A 6472-nucleotide genomic window follows, 5' to 3' on the forward strand; every position below is an offset into this window, starting at 1 on the left:
CACGCGCACACACGCACCCCTTTTAAATGATGGTGTTTGAAAGAAACTATCCTTGCCCACCTTTTCTTAACACAGATCACAACTTCATACTTCTGAAGTGTGTCTCCATTTACTGTTGCTGGCCATATTTAATTAGTAATACCTATTTTCACTGGAGTAGTGCTGCTGAATTCCTCACCTGGAGCAGGTGACCTGCACCTCAGAAATATATTGTGAGGATGAGAATAACTTGGATACCTCAGTGATGAGCAAGATGCAAATACCTAGATAGATACTAGAGATAGTCACGTCTCATGATGGCCTAAAGGAAAATTTGAAAGAACAAGAATGCATAAAGCTAAACTGCATAATGCATAGCAGCCATAATTAATAGATTAAAGTTCTTTGTGAAACAAGCTTTTTTATTCTACTAAAGGAAAGGGACTATAAATGGTAGTCATAGAAAATCAATAAGGTAAAATGCCATGTTAAAGTTGTAAAGCTAAAGAGGTGATAAAAACGTACCTTGTTTCTAATTTTTTACAAGACTGATATAAGTCTTACTGACTTAAAAAGTAGCACTTTCCCTCATCTCTAGGCCTATTGAATCATTCTGTTTCTCTAAATACATATAGTTGCTGGGGGATTATGAAAATGTTGCCAATCCTTGCTTCTTAGTCCCTCCTAAAAAGTTCAGAATTCATCATGTGACTCAATTTGCCTAAAAAATGCTAAATTTTGCTTTTGTTGTAAAATCATGTAGATCGGCCATTGATAGAACTTTAATTGGATAGGGATGTTCATGATTTTTTTTTTTTGCTTTTTTTTAAAAAAAAAAAAAGCCTGCCAGCAAAATTGCTTTTTGGTGATGACTCTGCTTGGAAAGTGCTCTGCAGGGGCCCGTTCCCAATTGATTATCTTTCACAGCTAATAGCTTCAAAGGCTATTTGGTGGACAGTCCAGTTTTACATTTAAATGTAAATCTTGATAGCCTTGACAGACTGATGATCAGAAAAAAGGGAGATAAAACAGTAAAATAAATGTACAGCTGGTATAACTTTCACCAGCTCCTCCAGGGGCAATTGTAGTAAAATTAAAATGGTTACAGTTTGACAAAGCTCTTTAGAGTGGACGGTGAGTGAAAACTTTCCTCAAAAGATCTAGTATTAATAAGTTGCTAAATAGCGTGTCAGTTCAGTAGTGTCAATGGCTCCCATTTGTGCTTCATTTGGATTCAGAAGTTCAAAGCACTGAAGCCACCGGGGTAAAGCCAGTCTTTTGATGAAGCTACAGCAGAGAAGTTCTCTGGAAAACCAAGTTCATGTTTGCAAGTAAAGCCTCGTAGCAGCCCAGGTGGCATCAGTGTGAGAAGACGCATTGGTCGGCCACCGATTTCCTGTAGCATGGGAGAGGTGCGGCGGCTCCCACTGGGACCAGGGTGGTTCTGCCTTTCAGGTACAGGAGCTGTGCTGGCCCTGGGTCTCTTTGCTTGGATGGGTGATGGTGGAGTCTGGGTTTTGACAGACCTTATAAGATTTTGGCATGGTGAGGCAGGTATAGCCATCAACCTACTGTTCGTATTGGAAACAAATGAGGCAACAAAAGGACATTGGGGATTGCATAGTTGAGGGCCTCTTCAGCAATGATGTGCTTGTCATTTTTGCTGTAGAATGACTGAATTGTGGCAGCCTGGAGGACCCTGCTGAGGTAGCCCAGATGCTTTGCTGTTGCTACTTTGCCTCTTGCACCCTTTCCCTGAGCCTTATCCTTCCCTTACATGTTCCTGTCCGATCACAGTTAGCATCTTCGTTGGCTTCATTGCCTGAACTGCTCGGGACTCTTCACAGTCACTGGCCATGACACATTCACATGCCAACTGCACCATGTTGAGAGAGAAAAGCACTCATTGAGGACGGAGCAAGCAGTTAGTGCCATCCTATTGGCAGGAACCCTGGGGAAGGGCCCTTCACAAGAGAAAACTAATAAAATAAAAGGTTGTCCAAAAGTAACTCAAGTTTCTCACTTCATTGTCATCATCTTTAATTCCTGATGTGCTCCAGGACTCTTTACACAGCCATAGTTAAGTGTGTTTTTGAGCTGTTTGGTTGTGAGTCAGGGACGAGTCCTTGGCCACAGGAACGGCTTGCAGGGTTACAGATGCAACTGCTGCTCTGGCACCATTAGCCGACCTCGCCATCCGCTCCCCATGCTTACATAAAGTGCTCCGTAACTGTGGTCAGGGAGTAGTGCTACCTCTCTGTCTTATGCTAAAATATGTTGTAGAGGAGCTGTAACCTCAAGGTGTAATCTCGGACTTGACTGCTGCGAAGTGTCTCTGTGAGTGCTTCTGGTCCCTGTACTGTGCTTCCACAGCCCACGGGAGAAAAGGGGGACAAGGAATTCCTCATCTCCAAAAAGATCTCAACAACTAGGAGTAGGTACCTTTTTCTTGTTTTTAATCTTTGTTGCCATGGAAACTGAGCCACAGACATTCACTGTTCATTTTCTTCTGCATAGTCCTCAAGTGTCCAAACACTTGAAAATACCAGTTAGCCACTGTCCAGCATTTTCCAGACTTTCCAAGGAAGGAAAAGTAACAGACAAAAAGGGAAAATGCTCAGCGTAGATGCCATTGAGAAACAGGAGATCAAAGAAGGGAAGTCTCTCTATCTCAAAGGAAATAGGAAGGTAAAGAATCGGGGCTACTTGGTGATGAAGAGAGAGTAGAAAAAAGTGTTTGTCCTGAGCAAGGGCTGCCTTGGGACTGGCACGCTCTGCAAAAAATGCACCTTGTCTTCTACTTGCTTTTTCACACCAGTTTCTGAAATCATCTACATAAGGTCTATGCACTTGAGATGTTTTGTACTACTGCAGCCAAAATAATGCCTGGCACAGTTCATCCATATGTAGCAATGAAACCAGCAGCCTGGTAGGAACCGAACCTAACTGGTGTCTCCAGCCTAATCACGGAGCTGGTTAGCCACGCTCGGTGCCAGCGTGAGGGAGTAAGCAGCACCTGCCAGCTTCTGGGCACCGAGCTAAAGTCAAAATGATCGGGAAGGTGAGAGGGACAGACTTTGCACTTCTCTCTCAGTAGTGAGTCCTTTGCAGGAGGAGAATGCTTTTGCTTAAATTACGATTAAATTTCACACCAATGGCACAATATTCCTGTGTAATAAAGGTCATATAAGCCTGTCTTTTTTATTCTTCTTTCTTTTTTTTTTCTTTTTTTTTTTTTAAACTTGTACAGCTCTATAAATCCTCTGCAATAAATCGCAGGCTCCCTCAGGAGGACTGCCACATTGACCATAGTAAAATGGTATCAAACCCGGGCAAAAGCCCACCTGCCTTTTATGCATCCTTCACTCCTACAGGTCAGGGCCATGAATTAACAGTGAAGTCCCCTCCCCAGTAATCGTATCCTCCTTCCAATACAAAATTAAAGAAAAGTGCAGAAACATGTTTAACAAGGATGAGTACGTACCCACACTTACTTCCTCTGCTGGATTCACTCCCCTGTTTTTTTTTTTTTTACGTGGGATGTACAAAGCCAAGCAGCCAGCAGATCCAGAAACCTCACCTAGCCAGCTGCTGCACTGAAAAGGCCCAAAATGAAAAGGCTTGTGCCGTGAGACAACTCGAGCTGCAGGATTTTTTTGAGCCTGACCCGCTCCAGATGCTGTGGTAGTAAATGTCCCTGATGTCACGGGAGCAGGCAGCAGGGCAGGACCTGGCCGCAGCGAGGCGGGGGCACTCCTGGCACAAGGGCTGGCTGCGGTTTTCTGATGGAAACCCCTCCATGCGGAGGTGGTGACTGAGGGACGAAAACCCAGCTGGCTCTTTGCAGAGTTACTGAATACCAGCTAGTGCAGAGCAGTTGCGGCAAGGTACTTAAATTGGAATTAATCCTCTTTTCCTCCCCGTGTAGACAAGTGTTTAATAATAAATCCAACTATCAATCCAGTTTATATGAAAACGTATGATCTATAAAATCCATGTGCAGAATACAGAGTTCTGTCTATATTAAGCTCGGGATATATTATTCATGTGGCCCCTGAACTTTGTAGGAATCTTTCCATTGACTTCACTAGGCTTTATGTTAGATCCCTACTTAAAACATGCTTGGTACCGAAACTAGCAATAATACAAAAAAGAAAAAAAGACGTTTCCTTTAATTGTTCTTTTACCTTTTTGACATGCCAGTTTCCTGCTTTGAGTTAGGTTTTCAAATATTTGTTTCACAAGCTGTTGATGCATGCATAATTGGTCTATTTGCATGTGCAAATTTCTGTTATTTGCCGTGCATCTGCACGTTCCATTGTATGCATTCAATTTTTGCATTTGTTAAATAGAAATACTTTGTATTTGGAGGAAAACTAGACCCCACACAGAATTCTTCTATTTACTATGATAACTAATAGCAAGTATTAAAAAACAAACAAAAATGAGCACATTCATTAAAACAGTATTAATTCATAAAGAAAAAACAATTCGTGCAAAATTTTTTTGTTTAGTACCTAGCTATGTTCTAAATATGTTAATTTATTTAAATCACAAAGACCATTAGTTCGTATTTAGACATACAGACTACACTGTAAACTTAAGAATTTGCCTCTCTTCTGCATTGTTACTACTGGAAAACAATTTCAAAGCACATTTCTTTGAAGGGAACTTCCCAAAAACTTAATCCCTGTTCCTTTGAATTTTAAAGATGCTCCATTTAAACATTGCATATAAATTTCTGTACTCATGCTTAGTAAAAATCTGGGTTTTCACTAATTTTCTGTGACCCCTGTCCTGCTTCTTTGAGCTAGCTTGTCTGAAGGAAGAAGGTATCGCTATGGTAATTGAGAGCAGTTTGGCAGTATGGGTCTAGTTAGCATCGCTGATGAGTTATGCCATCAATACCAAACCGATTTCCAAGATAAATGCAACCCTGAGGCATAACAAAGCACAAGTTATGGCCAACTGTCTGCGTATGTGATCATCTTAGAGTGACAATACAGCTTAGGGTTGCTTTTATCACTAGTCTGGTGATGCATTTATTGTGTTTTTTTGAAAGAAAATTATTAAATTGAGAAGACAGTGTGATGTTACCAGCTAAATTCTTTAGTTTAGCTCCTCATCGTTGAACAAGTTGCTCAGGTGACACCGAATGAGTCTAAGAAAAATTGAAGTACAAATTATTTGTTAGAAAAGCAAGTAATTTGGGTTACAGTTACAGAAAGAGAATGTGAGGCCCCTCAATGACCACATCATCTTCTATGTACAAACAGTTGATAATCTTATCAATGCAAAGTTGCCTCCGTGCTGCATTTAAAAGCAAGTTGCCTTTATTCCAGCTTCCACTCCATTGAAATCTGCTATAAATACCTACTTTATAACACCAACCCAATACATAAATTGCTTAGTTCAAAAGAAAAGCTTTTTTGGAGGAAGGGGGGGAAACAGAGTAAACGCAGTGTGTTGTAAAAGCTAAGTGGTTTTATTGGCACTTTAAAATACCCTTTTATGCTGAACTCTATCAGCTCTGATTATATATAACAACAGTAGTTATGTATTAAAAATGTGTGTCAATAGTTCTGCTAGCACTGTGATTTGTCATTTGTGTGCCAGAGGTCCCAACAGGCTTGATTGACAAAATCTATCCATGGCTTAAAGGGATCAGATGCTGGGGTTTGTTGTTTGTTTGGTAAATTGATAAGAGTAACCATCTCAATTATTTAAATAAGAAACCTGATGTGTCAACCACAAAAATGCCAATGCAGTCTGCCCTCACAGAACTCGTACGGATGCCCCTTTGTGATGCCAGTGGAGAAGCCTAAACTGCCATACCAAGTCACCCGCTTGCCTGCTGCAGGAGGTTCTCAGAGGAGTTTATCAATCAGATAATGAATAAAACCTCTAGTAAATCTTAAGGTACAAGTTTACTCATATTTACATAGGAAGTCTGATGTTCTGTACTCAGTGATTTCGTACATGTGGCTAGATGCCAGTAATCACAGAGCCTACGAACTCTTGCTCCCAAAACAACACCTATACCACAGGAGGTAAAGGTGTGTCTCACTGAGAGGCATTAAGACTTATATTTTCCGTAGATGAGTCACTCAAATGTATCATACTTTTTTTTGTGTGAGACTGTATCCAGGTTGTAGCCAGACAGCCTGTCGCGCCTGAACTTCTTACATAAGCAGCATATAAAGCAAGCAACATCACAAATGCTTGCAAAGATCAGTCAAGCTTTTAAAAGGATGGTTTTAAAACAGTACTGTATATGAAAGAGTGACTAAAGTTTCATTGCACTTGACGCAGGGGAAGCTGCCCTCAGACAGCAGGTGTTGAGCCTGTTTTGTTCAGTGAGGGGAACCTCTTTCTTTAACCAGCGTGTTCTGCCTCCGTGTGAATTCACGGGCTGTGAAATGAAACATCCCCCAGGACAGCTCACTCTTTGAATTCTCTCAGCTGTGTCGCACATAAATTATGGCACTCTGAG

The sequence above is a fragment of the Phaethon aethereus genome (genome assembly GCF_964289735.1).
Source record: "Phaethon aethereus genome assembly, chromosome: 16".
NCBI classification, from domain to species: domain Eukaryota; kingdom Metazoa; phylum Chordata; class Aves; order Phaethontiformes; family Phaethontidae; genus Phaethon; species Phaethon aethereus.